Raw genomic sequence first — 15267 nt, 5'->3', positions numbered from 1 at the left:
TTCAACATGATTTCTGATTTCTGCTTGATTGACCACCATTTCCAAAATTATCACTCAATTAAGATTTTCCCCAAATGAGGCAACAAAGCTGTTTGTGCATGCTTCAATCACCCATGTCTAACTTTGCATAAATGACGTTCTAAGCTTTGTGAGGAGTTTATGAAAATCCGAAGTTTATTTTTAGTTGTCCTGTAAGCATGAAGAGTTGCTAAATGTGTTTTTCACTAAAGAGATAGTGATGCTTCATTTATTCTCTAGCAGTATATGCATTTATTCCATCTTTAATTTATATGTGAATTATCTTATAGCCCCTAGAGCTACAGAGAAAGTAGGCAACATTCCTGAAAAGGGGGACTGCATTTCAATAAAGGCATTACTAATTACTGAGGTTTTGATTTGTATAAATAGATTAATAGCGTTGATCTACTCCCATATACCATGACCACACAAGTTTGTATTACTAAGAATAGTAAAAGAGTTGACATTTTTAATCACTCACCACAGTGCCTGGCACTTTAAAATATTGAAGCCACAGGAGAAAGATTTAAGGTATATGTCAATCCTTGAGTACTTTGGTTTATGTGAATTCTGCACAGCACAGAATGATCTGTGTCCCATAGAAAGTGTCCGTCTTTTACACTGAAGTGCTTTTAAAATTTGGAAATATTCCATGAATTATGATAATTGTGTACATTTTCACAATACCAAAGCTTAATTTGATGTTTTAATCATTTTAATTAAAAAATCTATTTCAACCTAAAATGATACATCTGACAAGCTACAATAACTCATCTATAGTAGTTAGGGAATTATGCTTAGAAAAACTGCACTTTTATACTTTTTCATGCATGGATAAAATATTAAATAAATTATTCAATTTTCCTCTCAAGCTTTATTTTCGTTGAGGAAGTCCCTGCAAACTAGCAAATGGAAAATTGAATTCACTAATGGTGAAATTCTGCTATATTGTCTCACATCATACCATAAAAAAAATTGAAGTTTATGAACAGAATTTTAACTGTAAGTAATTTTTAATAGATGTATGATAAGACAAAGCAGAGCCACCTATAATACTTTGATTGGCTGTAAATTCTAGTTTCTTCAATTTAGAGTGAATTCGTCAAATCTACAATATCTTAAAATATCAGATGCCCCCCCCCAACACACTACACACACATAAAGTCAGATACTTCTTTAACATTAACTATTCATTCTAACAATTGAGTTTTTATAATGGAGTATAATATTTTTTCCATTTTTATTACTATATTTTCAAGTCTTATGTAATTCTATGAAATTATTCTATAATAAAAGTTACTTAATAAAAGTGTGTTCCGTTAAATAAAAATAATTAATATCTATAAATTTTCTTAATAAACATTTAAAACTTGGTTTGCACATTTATTCTGTATAGTTGACTATGAAAAGGAGCACAAATTTTCCTTATTTCTAAAAATTTTTTTCTCAGGAACATTTTCTAAATACTGAAATATCTGACAGTAATTTCTCACTAACAGAGCAAAGTATTCAGAACTCAATAGAAAAACAAAGAAATGTTATTCTTATCTGAATTCAAAATTTTAATAGGAAAAATAACTTAAATCCATACCCTGGAATCTCCCTCAAAATTAATCCTACTCAAAATTTATTTTTCATTCAACCCATCTTTTAAATATTTGTATAAGCCTTTTGTTACTAAAAAAAAATCAGAGGAAGATGAATGTGAAAAGTTCATTCTATTTTCATTTTTCTTTTGTTCCTTCTTTATTTCAGTCTCTCTCTTTCTCCTTCCCTCCTTTCCTTTCTTCCTTTCTTCCATTTTTTCATGTTTAATTAAAAAAACTCCATTTGTTTTCTTGCAGAAATTTTGTTCTTTTATCATAGCAAGTATATTAAATTCTGTGTTCCTATAATATCCTTGAAAAACTAAAATAAATTCTGTTTATAAGGACTCATGTAAAAGGTATAGAATGTGTGAGGTTATGGGCGAAAAAGATTAAGATACTTACAAATTGTTGTATCATTATTTTACTATATGCATGTCCCTGGGATTCATGTAAATATTGAACTGAACAAATTGCTTGGAACTCCTACCTTTAAGCTTCAGAGAATGAAGATTGTTCTCATTCGTGACCCCCCACATTTCTGCAATGGTCTCATTTTAAGTCTCATTTGAGCTAAGAGGAATGTAAATCCCCCAAAATGCCTATTACATGATCTTTATTTCATATTCAACCTTGGAATCAGATTTGGCAACTTAAACCTGAGGGAGGGGAACAACTTTCTTCTATACCTGTTGTATGACTGGAACTGTGATGAATTTGCCCTTTTAGTCTTAACCCTCCTGAAACAGCCCTGGGTGGTAGATGAGTATTCTCATTTCACAGATGAGGAAAGAGACTATGAGAAAGGGTAGCCCAATACCAGAGCAGACAAATGATAGAGTTGAATAAGATGTCCAGGTTATTGGCTCTAAAGCTCATGTAGTTTTCCTAAACACCAAGGAGGAAAGAATAAAACTTTCAATTAATGTCATACTGTTCATGCAAAGGAACAGTAGGATATTGCCATAGTAGCACAGACTGTAGATCAATGATGCTTGAGTTCGGTATCTAGGACTAGAAGCTTTAAGCCACATGTCCTTGCACAAATTATTCAACCTATCTGAGCAAAGATTCTTTATACACAAAATAATGGTAATAATAGCTGCTACTACATAGCCATAATGTGTTATGAGGATTAAGTAATCAGGACTTGGCATACAGTAAGTGCTGCCTATTATTACTACAATTAATTTTTTAAAAATATTTTTTAGTGTTGATGGACCTTTATTTTATTCATTTATTTATATGTGGTGCTGAGAATTGAACCCAGTGACTCACATATGTGAGGCAAGCACTCTACCACTGAGCCACAACCTCAGCCCTACAATTAATTTTAATAGAAAGTTATGCAGAGGTAATCACACTTAATCCCTACTTTTTCTCAGTTGGAAACTAGATCTAAGAAGTAGAATAAATTGGCCAGGGTTATAAAACAAGACAGATACAGAATCCAGTTTTCCCAATGTCTAATCTGCTGTTGTGTTTCCAAGCAAATACAGCATTCACAAGGTAATGCATGCTGATGCTATCCTGAGAAATTATTTGTATCATTTTATAAATCCCTAAGATTCCTCTGTAATCTGAGAAATAGTATCATCTAATTGTAAATTTGTATGGATATTGATAACAAGAATCAATCAACAAATTATGAGCATTTTGTTACATTGCATAAGTCCATAAAAGTCCATTTAAGGATAGACTCTTTTATGTACAAATAAAATATTATATAGAAAACGGTGAATGAGAAATGATGGTAAATAACTTAAATATGAAAGATGTCTTTTTTTTGAGCTTAGGAATTTAAGACTCCTTGAATATTTGTCAAAATTAATGATGTGGAAGAGAGTTGTTACTCTTTCCTGTTGTCTCAAATTCGTTGGCTTCCTCTGCATTGAACATTTTGTTCTAAAAAAGAAGAGAGCACAATGATTAATGCACGTATATTTGTTTGTTAAAGTTTCAAAAATGATAAAACTCTGTTTTCACAATAGATTAAAAATATTTTGTTTCTCTGGAAAAAATGTAATGAGCGACATAGATATAAAAATCAAAGTGGCTGTAAATGATGAATGCTAAAATCTTTCTGAAAAGTTATTTTTCTCTGATGGTAAGAAGAAAAGCAGAAAACTAGTCTTTTTGAATTGCATAAACATGAAGATAGTTTCTGGACTTCTTCAGAGATTACTAAGCATTTACTATACAACAAGGCAACATGCTAATTGCTGGAGATACTGAAATGGATAAACTAGACCTTGACTTTCAAAGACATTGCAACTACTTCTATTTTTTGTTCTAGTTGCTTAGGTTCCAATACAAGCTAAAATTATTTAATCACTTTGAACAGTTTGGTTAATAAATACAATCGAGTTGAGACAATGTCAGAATATGTATACTCACTAAATGGTCTCTTGCTTTTACCATTTTCTAATTATGTTAAATAACATCAAGATACAGTTAATTTTACTTTCAAAAGCCATTGTAATTTCTTTTATTTGTATAATTAATCTAGAAGAACTGTAATACATTAAAACAGTGGGTGCAAAATTGCTTAGATGATAACATTTTGCTTTGAGGTGAAAAAATAAAACATTTTAAGAAAATGTAAGTAATCTCTTAATTAAGCACCATTAAGATTGCAAAAATGCTTATTTTATTAGTAAGATTGTATCTTATTTGCTTATTTGTATTTTATCAAGTGCACCATCTTAATATCATTGGCATTATATTTTTCTGGAGACTACACAATTTACCAACTAGCATGCTTTTTTGTGGAGGAGGTGGTACTGGGGATTGAAGTCAGGGGCACTCAGCCACTGAGCCACATCCCCAGCCCTAATTTTGTATTTTATTTAGAGACAGGGTCTCACTGAGTTCTTAGTGCCTCACCATTGCTAAGGCTGGCTTTAAACTTCTGATCCTCCTGCCTCAGCCTCCAGAGATACTGGGATTATAGGCAGGTGCCACCACACCTGGCTCAAGTAGCATTGTTTTTAATCTAATTTTACAGTGCAAGTTTCCCCTAATAATTTCCAAGGGTAATTTATTTTCATGAGAATATGATGTATACTGATGTTAAGTTGTCATCAGTCTCTTAAATAATTTTCCTAAGCACTAATAATTTTACTTAAGATTTTTTTCTCAGATACAATTCTAGTTTTTCTTAGTAATGATATATGTCTATAGATGCAAAGATATAAATGAAATATTCACAAATTAAAAACTATATTCAAACTTTATTTGTGATCTTATTTTTATTTTTTTTGTTTCTTAGACTTTTTAGTTGAAGTCTATCAAAGAAATGAATAGAGTATAGCACTGAGGAATCTCCTCAACTTTAATATGTTGAAGTTAAGGAAAAAGCTCTTTCCAAACTGAAGCCTATTGCTGCAATGGGGCTCAAGGATAAGGTGCCAGATAAAGAGAACAAGAGAGCTTTTGGGGGTGGGTGATCCATGCGCAATGTAAACTAAGATGAGAAATTGATCCTTCAATGTCAATTAAGCTGGAGAGACAAATTCCTTGAGATGGGGACTCACAGTGTGTCAAAAGTGAAGAGGGAAAGTTCACCCAATAACAACCATTGGATGTGGTAAAACAGAAGTTTACTAATTAAGGCAAGATTGAGCAGGGGGTAATGATCATGTATTCAATAATTTAATAATAACAAAGAATTGAATATCATAATAAATTTGACAGTGGGGTCAGATCTTTTGTTTTCTTCTAATATGCTGTTTATTTTTCTGTGAGATGTTTACATGATAGAAGGACATTTAGTTATTCATTATTTAAACCAGAAAATGTTTATGGAACATGTTCTTTGTAAAATAAAACATGGTTTAAGTCATGTTAGGGCATGAAAAATATATAGGTGAAGAAGTTTTCAACTTAACATGAAAAAGGTGAAAATTGTTGAGGTCAAGAATTAATGGGATCATGGCCACAAAGAAATGACAATATTAACAGGGAATCTGAGAAGCAGTGACACGAGATGTTAAAGACAGTTGGGTTTTCTGTGCTCACATAAAGTCTACCATAATAGCATATTTGTGTTACACTCACAAATGTGGATTCCATGAGCCATACTATTTATCAAGGAAAACTCTTGCACAATGTTCTTGCAAGCCAGTATGCATTTCTGTGAATTGGTAGGTCAAAGAACACAAAGAGATCATTTCTGTCTCAGGAGACCAGGCAAGATGTGAGGAGAGGGCTAACATGGGATTCTGGGTGTAGCAATGGAAAGAACTCCAACAATAGCAAACTGAAGGAGAAGCAAAAGCCCCCAAGTGAGAGGGCTCAGCAGACCCTATGCTGAGTTTACTACTGAAGCATAGAATTTATTTAGAGGATTAGCAGATGGGAAAAATGGAGAGAGTCCGGGTGTGAGTTGCAAGAGGACCTTAGTGCCTGGTAAAGGGTTGATGCTTTATCAGGGAGGCAGTAAAATACTGATCAGGAGAAAATAGAATAAAAAGGCTTTGCCTCCTGAGAAGCTGAAATAGTGAAGGGAAATTTTGTGGTAAAGTATGATCACCTAAAATCTGATACTTTGAAAATAATCTCAAACTAGACTGATTTCTCTAAGAGGTAAAATGTTCATATGAAATTATATGAGTATTTTCAGGGACAATTGGGAAAAAATTAAGCTACTTGATTAATATGTGATCTCCTAATGAGATTGGAAATATAATTAGGAAGTGCTTTGAGGGAAATACTCTTCTAAGGAAATAAAAAAGAACTTGTTATTTTGCTTTTTTACTTGGGCACAATGCCAATTTAAGAAAAAACACATTGGTAAGTACTACTGTTCTATCAAAGGGCCTGGACCTGGTTCATTCCATCCAAAGTAGGTCTAGTCTTCCTTTGAATCTGATTAGTCAAATGTAAGCATAATTTTAAAACACACCAGGTGTGCTGGGCCAAACTTGGCATCTCAGTGACTAGGTAGGCAGGAAGATCTCAAATTCAAAGCCAGCCTCAGCAACTTAGCAAGTACCTAAGCAAAAGATCGAAAGTCTGTCTCAAAATAATAATAATAAATAGATAAATAAATAAGGTTGAAGGTGCAGCTCAGTTACTTGGGTTCAATCCCCAGTTTTTTTTAAAAAAACAATAATTTTGAAAGAGAGAAAAATGTAGAAATAGTTTACTTCTGAGCACTCTAATAATGAAAACTATTGACGAATCATTTGATAATAGTTTTATATTTTTCAGTACTTCTCCACATTATCAATACTCTGTGTAACAGTGGAAATCTTGGATAAAGGATGATTTTCTTAACTAAGGAATAAACAATGCAAAATGAATAAAAATCCTCAGTCTGGCATACTTAAGATGCTAGTTATGACTATAATTTTAAAAGGTATTTCTGTCATTATTGTCTCACTGAATCTTTAGAATGAAGAACTGATTGAGTCTTGAAGGTTTATTTTTAATTTAGATGCTTTTCCCCCCATAACTCTTAGGTTTGTAGAACACATCTAACAACCAAAATTATGAAAATTTCTCAGTTATTAAACTTAGCAATTTCAGTTAAGAAATTTTTTTCCTCCATGACTCAAGAGAATTAATGCCAAATGTTTTCTCTGATATAAAAAGACTGATGCATAGTGGGGTTGGAAGGGGGAGCATGAGAGGATTAGATGAACTCTAGATATGGCAAAGGGGTGAGAGGGGAAGGGAGGAGGCAAGGGGGTAAAAAAGATGCTAGAATGTGATAGACATCATTACCCTAAGTACATGTATGAAGACACAAATGGTGTGAATATACTTTGTATACAACCAGAGATATGAAAAACTGTGCTCCATATGTGTAATATGAATTTTAATGCATTCTGCTGTCATATATAACAAATTAGAATTATTTTTTTAAAGAGAACATGGGAACTTCAAGACTTGGTGTCTTTTTAGATTATTGATTGCAGTACCAACACATGTATTACCTTGCTGGGGCTGCTTTAACAGACTGTTGAAAATTGAGTGTTGTAAACATCTTTAAGTTCTGGGAGCTAGAAGGCTAAGATCAAAGTATCAGCAAGGCTTGTTCTTTCAGAGGCCTTGAGAAAGAATCTGACCCATGCTTCTTCCAGTGGCATTCATTCAATCTTTGGCATCCTTCAATTTATAGATGCATCTCCCCATCCACCTGCCCTGATCCCTTTCTTTACCTTACATTGTATACATACACTGTGCACAGATCTGTGTCCACATTTCTCCTTCTAATAAGTACACTAGTCAGATTGGACTGGGGCACAGAATACTCAGTATAATCTCATTGTAACTGATTACATCCTCAATATTCTATTTCCAAATAAGGTCATATTATGAGGAACTGTGGATTAGGACTTAAACATATGAATTTGGGGGAATGGGGGATGCAATTCAACCTATAACAATATACAGTAGATAGATGGGTCTGAACAGTGTTGTCATCTTGCATATTGTCTATTCATTATAGATCTTTCATCTGTTAGTTATCCAGAGAAATTTTTTTAAAAAGGCAATTTGACTCAGAAAAAGGAATGGTTTTTCATTTGTACTCTAGTTCTACCATTAGAGAACACATCCTCATTGGCTCTGCTAACATCAAGACATAATCCAGCCCCTGTTCTTTAACATACTCTACCTAAATCCCAGAAAAAAACATCTCTTTTATATTAGCCCCTCCCTTAGTGACTGTCTTCTTCTTACATGATAGAATCCAAATGCTTAAGAGCGACATTTAGAATATTTTAACTACCAAAGCATAGCTGTCATTCATACAATCTTCACGGGTACAAGTCCATATTTCAATCAAATTCAGCTAATCACCATTTTTAGAACACAGCAGTTTTTTTTTTCTTATTTCTGTGGGTTTGCTTATGCCTGTTTTCTTACTGAAAATTCTCTTTCTCTTATGCATCCTATAAACCTGACTGAAATCCCATTTCTTCTTGACACCATCACCCTGCATGGGTTATTCCTGAGTCTCATTCTTATACCACTCGTGTTCTTATAACTAATCTTGAACTAATTTCTATTAGTACTGCTGGTTTTTTCCCCATGTTTATGACTTCCTCTAAAACTAACTTGTAAGTGTCTTCGAAGCAAATGTGTTCTACTTTGTTATCCATAGAGAAATATAGATGCTCAGACATTATTGACAGTTAGAATTGATTTACTGTGCTTTTTCTTTTATCAGTGAAGTACACAGTGGGTGTATTTTTGTTTCACTTTAATTCATTGTACTCCCACAGTTAGTTGTTAAATTCCCAGTTCACAGAGTGCCACATTATCTCATATAAAGTTGGGTGTCAGGGATCTGAATCCGTCCTGTGAAACGACTCCATTTAAACTTTAGTGTCCTTATCTATAAAATCAGACAGTGGTATTAATTTAATTCTAAGTTAACACTCAGATATGTCTAAGAGCCTATACACTTAAAATGCAATCTCTATATAAGGTTAATCAAACAGTAATTTTTATAAATTTATGCAAATATATGGATGAATGAGAATTTAGTATATTTTATGTTCTTTGTCTGTATAGACTGATAGTTCACTTGACTTTATAATCCATGCTCTTACTACACTATAAATCATTTTAAAGTGATCTATTGAAAATAAAACTGAAAAAGCAAATTGGTGGTAATTTCTAACACTATGTAAGGAACTAGTATCAGCAATAAACAATAGGGAGCAGGATTGGGGATGGGAGACATAGTGGAACTTTAACAGACTACATATTACTGTCCCAATTGAAAAGAATAATCCAGCAGCTTGGGGGCCAGTGCCAGGTTTAAAGAAAGATCAACAGGTCTAGTGAAAGTCAATAATAAAGATAAGTGTTTTGTTTTTCTTTCATGTAGCGTCTTACAAGCAAAATGTCAAGTCTAAACATGTCTGTGGAGTACATTGATAGTCTTATTACTCTTTTCTCGTATCATCCAAAATGTTTCCTCCTAGTCTTCACTTCAGTAGCGTATATACTAAAATTGAAATTATACAGAAAAAATTACTATGGCCCTTATTCAAGGATGACATACAAATTCATGAAGCATCCCATATTTTCATACATTTTATGACAAAAAATGTAAAAGGACATGAAAAAAATCTTTGGAGGTGATGAATACATTTATTATATCAATTTGTATTACAGAATCATGGATGTGTGTGTATATTCAGCTCATCAAATTGTATGCAGTAAACATAAACAGGTTTCTATATTTCAATTATGCCTTAATAAAGTTGTAAATTTTGTTTGAAAAAGCTCTTACTCCTGACAGTTTTGAGAGACGACCATTTTGAAGATAAAATAAAATAAATCAGTACCCAAGAGAAGCAAAATAATCCATGATATTGGTATCTGAGTTAGCTTAATTAGAAGTAGATGAGAAGTGAATATGATTCTAGATTCCCTGGAAACTCAGAATAGAATTTCATGTGCTGCATCATTTTCATTGTAATAGAAGAAAAATATCTAGGTGAATCTACAGAGAAAAATGTTCTGGCACTGATGTAGAGATAAAATCCATTTTGTTAGCTCTTTTATAAGGAATATTTGAGCAGAGAATAGACCATGTCTTCAACTGCAGTTTCTAACAGAAGCATTTTGTATCAATGGTCATTTTGTTTATTGAAGCGCTAACAGTGTTGAGAGCACAATACTCTATTTTAGCACAGGGGAGTTATACTGCAGAGAATGAAAAACACGACCTAAGCCCTTTGCTTTCTGATGATTCAATTCTTTCATGGTTTAACTGGAAGAATTAACATTTTTTGCTCATTATTATGTCCATCATATTGCCTTGGAACATCTTTAAATGTATAAGGTGAGTAAGACATATGGCAACAAGAGAGGAAGTAATCTCACAGGTAAGCATGCCCTGTGTATGGAGTTCCCATTGGAAGCAGCCTCGATTGCAATAGGAATGAACCAAGCAGGGTGCAAATAAATCCAAGGAGTATGGTTTCAATAATCAGATAGTGGGAATAAGTTGGACAGGAGCTGAGGAGAACCTTGCCTCCTAGGGCCAAAATAACATAAGGGTGGGTGTAAAAAGCTATTGAGATCCCCCTCCAGTTTCAAGATAATTTAAGGCTTCTAGAAGTTTGTTCAAACATTGAAAAAGAAATTAAAGCAGCCATTGGAAGTTCACATCAGTTTAACCCATTGAAAATTCAACTGAAGAGCTCAACCTCTTGAATCTCCAATTTGTTAAAATGTCAAGGGGCGGCCTTAACTGGTTCGAGGTTTGGTTAACCCACAACACCGTGGCAGAGCTTTCCACCCCCTGAAATAAACTCTCCTGGCCACCACAGATAACTACACACTGCCTCCTTAACCAGGAGCATTAATTTTTATAAGTCATCTCCTATCTACTGTAGAAAAATATTCCACTGGTAGAATGTCACTTCCTTTTCCTTTCTGCATCAAGAAAATGTAAGATTTGGGGTCTTTCTTACACCAGCTTCTGAGGTTCGGTTCAGGGATTAGCCAGAATGTTCTTCACTTGTGTTCTTCCATCTTCTTGTCCAACAAATACTCAAAGAGGTATCACCTCTTGAATAAGAGCTATTTTTTTTTAAAAAAAATTAACTATTATGAACAAATTCATTATTCTAATAATATCCATTTAAAGAAAATTGACATTCATTAAACTTTATCAGTCAGATATTCTGCCAACTACTAACATCATTTTTTTCTGAATAACTTAAACAGGCTAAGAGAATCTCAGTAATTTCTTCACAATCTTATGCTTAGAACCAGGATTAAATCCAGTTCAATTTAATGCCAACACATTTATTTCCCATTGGATATTCCTGTCCAAGGAGAAAATTAAAATAATTTTCTTTTACCTTAAATGTACTGTGGCATTTTTTAGCCCAGTTCTTAAAACACAAGTTCTATATACTGAAATTTACCTTCTCTGAAACACTAGACTTAAGAATCTTTCACCAGAGTCATTGCTGGCAGTTGGAGACACATTTCATTAGGTGCACTGAATATAAATTTTATCATAGTTTTAAGCTGATACTGATAAAATTTACCTCACTAATAGGTTCTTATTTTCTAAAAGTGACTGTGAAATAGATCCTATAACATTCAAAATGACTGTGCTTCTTCTGAGCCAGGACTGGTGCTGGTCCTCACTATAAGACATAAGGTAAATGAACATTTTTGGAATGCATACACACATTCCTCTACTTCTCTAATCATACACGTACTTACATAGGGAATTTATGCACAAAAGTTTGTCTAGGAAAAAATCAACCCTTTCAATAGACAAATAATACAAAAATGAACTGGCAGACAATTGCTATAAAAATACTACTAGAACAAAATGTAAAAGAGAGCAATAAACTTGTCAACAGACGAGAAAAAAATGTTGCTACAGAACAGATACGAAGTTGTGACTGAAGTTTTACTATGCATTTAAAATGTTAATAAAGCTCTTAATTCTATGAAGGAAGACCATGAATCATAAATGTAAGAACTCAAGAAAGTGATAATGAGACAGTGGGAGGAAATGAAGTGTCAACTGACAGAATTCAATGAAGTAGAGACAAACCCAAACCACCACAGAACTGTAAGAGAATTGCAAGGAGCAGATATGAGATTAGACACTTTTTGAAATACAGCAAGACCACAGAGGCTATAAATGAGCTGATGCAAGAAAGTCAAATAAAAATGGAAGATAAATAAGGATTTGGGAAACAGTGATAAATGTATAAACCAGGCAAAGAAGAACCTATAAATGCATAATTGGGATTCCTGAAAGAGAAAAACAATAACAATGGAACAGAACAAATATTTGAAAATAGAACTTGAGAAAAAAGTTATGAACAGGAAAGCATACCTCAATCTATTAAAATCATATAATGTGTATCATCGAAAACTGACCCAATCAACACTAGACATATCCTTCTGACACATGCCCAACCCACATATGTGTTCAAGACATATCCTAGTAAATTCATTAGCTTTTAATGACACAGAAAGCAGAGTTGGTGGGGAGGAAGAAGGAAAGGAAAAGGGAAAATATTGGTCAAGGGTACCAAGTTTCAGTTAAACTGCAGAAGTTTTAGTGATCTATTGTACTGCACGGTAATGATAGATAATAATGAATTGTATATGTCAAAATTGACACAACAATAAATTCTTAACCTTTTCAAACAAAAACAAATTGGTGAGACATTGTATATGTTAATTAACTAGATGGAATCTTTCTACACTGATACATAGATTAGAACATCATATTGAAATCCATAAATTAAAATTATTATTTGTCAATTAATAATACATTTTTTAAAAATACCTCTTAAACCATCAGGTAAAAGAATCTAACTTACTTATAGGAAGAAAGAGCATCAGGATTTCCCCTTGGTGGTCAGTGGAGCAGTTAAATTCTTAAAGAAATAAAATGTAATCCAAGGACTTTATGTCCAGCCGACATGTGCATTAAGTATAAAGCCTACAAACAATATTGAATGTGCCACAACTCAAGAAATACTGGTCACCTACCAAAGGTTAAGCTTCAGCCAATCAAGGGATGACAAAGAAAACTGTAGCAAAACAATTGGTGGTAGGCATTTAATTTATTTATTAGAACTAAAACTGATGTAAACACATGGATTAGATTAAAAATGTAGCATAAATTTTAAATGCCTGACAACTTAGAAATATACAAATAACAAAAATTGAGAGAATGAGGGAGAATTTTAGCAGTGTCTCAAGAAAACTAAATATCTAGTTACCATATGTAACACACCACAAGTATAATATTTAGTGATTGTCTCATATGTCATTGTATGACATCAAAGGATATTACTGATAGCATAGATCTATCAAGTAATGAATTATAATTTGGTATGGTTATATCCTTTAATGTTACAGAGATGATTTTTAATAAATATTATTTTAAATAAAATATTATTTTAATAAACATTATTTTAATAAAACACCATTGATAAGTAACTAAAATTTAAAATGTCCAAGATTTTTAATGACAAAATTAATTTTTAAACATTTTACATTTAAAAATTGAGAGCCCTTTGAATATAGTGAGGTAAACATAGTTTCTTTTATCCTGAGGAGATACTCTTAACATTTCATTTACAGCAAAACTTAACCTTTAAATAAATGTTACTGCTCTTCCTTATACTTCTTTCTAGAAAATGTAGTATGTTGCATGACATTATGGTTAAGTTGATGGCTGTAAGTTTAGTGGAAATTATAAATGGTACAAGATCTACTGATTTTGGGCACCTAACACACATTTCAGTAGGTATAGAATTGGTGACTTTTGCTTATCTCTGAATGATGTTGAAGAGTCAGGGGAACACGGCTCCACCGCAGGAAGTGGCTGTAGTCCCATGGCTTGATAGGCCATCTCCCCTCTCAAGTAAACAACTGCAAGTTTCTCCTATCACATGTGTTGGTTTGTTAAAGAACTCCTTGCTCTTTCATTTCAATGCAACAAGAATATGTTTCATCATGCAACATGGATTACAATATATTTTGGGGTACCAAAACACCTTTGAGAACCTTTTTGAAGCTCTAGTACCTTCCCGCAGGAAAACACATACATTCCATTTTTGCCTATCATTATATAGGATTCACAGAACCCATAAGTTTCATTCAAAGAGATCCTCAGGAATTATGGAAGTCAGGATAAAGACCCTGGTTAAAAATTTTCTTTGTAATTTTATCAGAATCTACTCTTGATCTTGCTTGTCATAACCACAGATGTTACTGAATGCTCTGAAAGCAGAAAGGTTGCTTACATAGCCCCTATTAATAGTTCATCTAAGCCATCTCTCTTCTTGATTTTGAGGTGTAAGAGTGGTAATTCTCAAAAATCTGTCCCAGAGCATCTACAGCAGAAGCCCTTGCATGTCAAATTAAATATTTTGCGCACGTTTCTATACATATCTAAAGTTTCACTTCACCTGAAGATAAAGAAAATTGCAAACAGAAAAAGCTACAGCATAAATCAGCAGTTCAGAAAGAGATGCACTGGAATTTGAACAAAGTAATCTGAGGAGTTGGTTCAAATTAGAGATCTTGGAACAGTTAAAGGTGATGACTTTAACTTGCAAATCTTGATGTTCATTTAGCTCATATCCCCTTGGTGGTAAAAAGAAAAATGAAAAAAAAATGGAGACTTGTTTTTAAATCACACACTAGAGAAGACAGAAGCAACTACAACATCAGAGCTGGACTCTGCTTCTCCAGACTCTCTGTGGGATAGCAACAGATAAAAATAATCCCAGCCCTAGGCCTATGGCCCCCTAAGATGAAATAGTCCACAGCTCCAGCAATAGATTGCCAAGGGGAATAATTAATCATTATGAATCTAAACTTTTTTTTCTATTTTAAAATGACTAACATTTAGAGAATACTTACCACATGCCAAGCCTGCAGGTGGACACTGTCACAAAGAGGAGTTTTATATTCATTTCAGCTCAGTCATCTCTTGTCCTAAAAATAGGTAGGAAGATGTTCCTGGGTCACTAGTTTGGCTCCTTTGCAAGCAGCTTGGTGTGGGGGAAGTGCTGAAGCAAGTAATAGAGGATGTCTGAATGGTGCAAACCATATCACCATTAAGGACTGAGTTGCCCATGTGGCAGCTAGGTAGGATGGAGTCCTGACTTCTGTCATTTAGCCAGAGATTAGAACATGC

At 33.4% G+C, this 15267-nt stretch overlaps 1 protein-coding gene and 1 non-coding gene across 3 annotated transcripts in view; both read left to right on the top strand.

Annotated features, from left to right (window-relative positions):
- Magi2 (membrane associated guanylate kinase, WW and PDZ domain containing 2) overlaps window positions 1-15267 on the top strand; it is a 1283222-nt gene that overhangs the window by 88159 nt on the left and 1179796 nt on the right. The window lies entirely within an intron of this gene.
- On the top strand, window positions 9551-9653 carry LOC143384000 (U6 spliceosomal RNA). The gene has a single exon (XR_013089234.2). It is a non-coding gene; the product is annotated as a U6 spliceosomal RNA (small nuclear RNA).

This window comes from Callospermophilus lateralis, chromosome 1 (assembly GCF_048772815.1).
Source record: "Callospermophilus lateralis isolate mCalLat2 chromosome 1, mCalLat2.hap1, whole genome shotgun sequence".
NCBI classification, from domain to species: domain Eukaryota; kingdom Metazoa; phylum Chordata; class Mammalia; order Rodentia; family Sciuridae; genus Callospermophilus; species Callospermophilus lateralis.
Note: the sequence above shows the minus strand (reverse complement) of the source record. Positions and strands in the feature narration are given on the sequence as shown.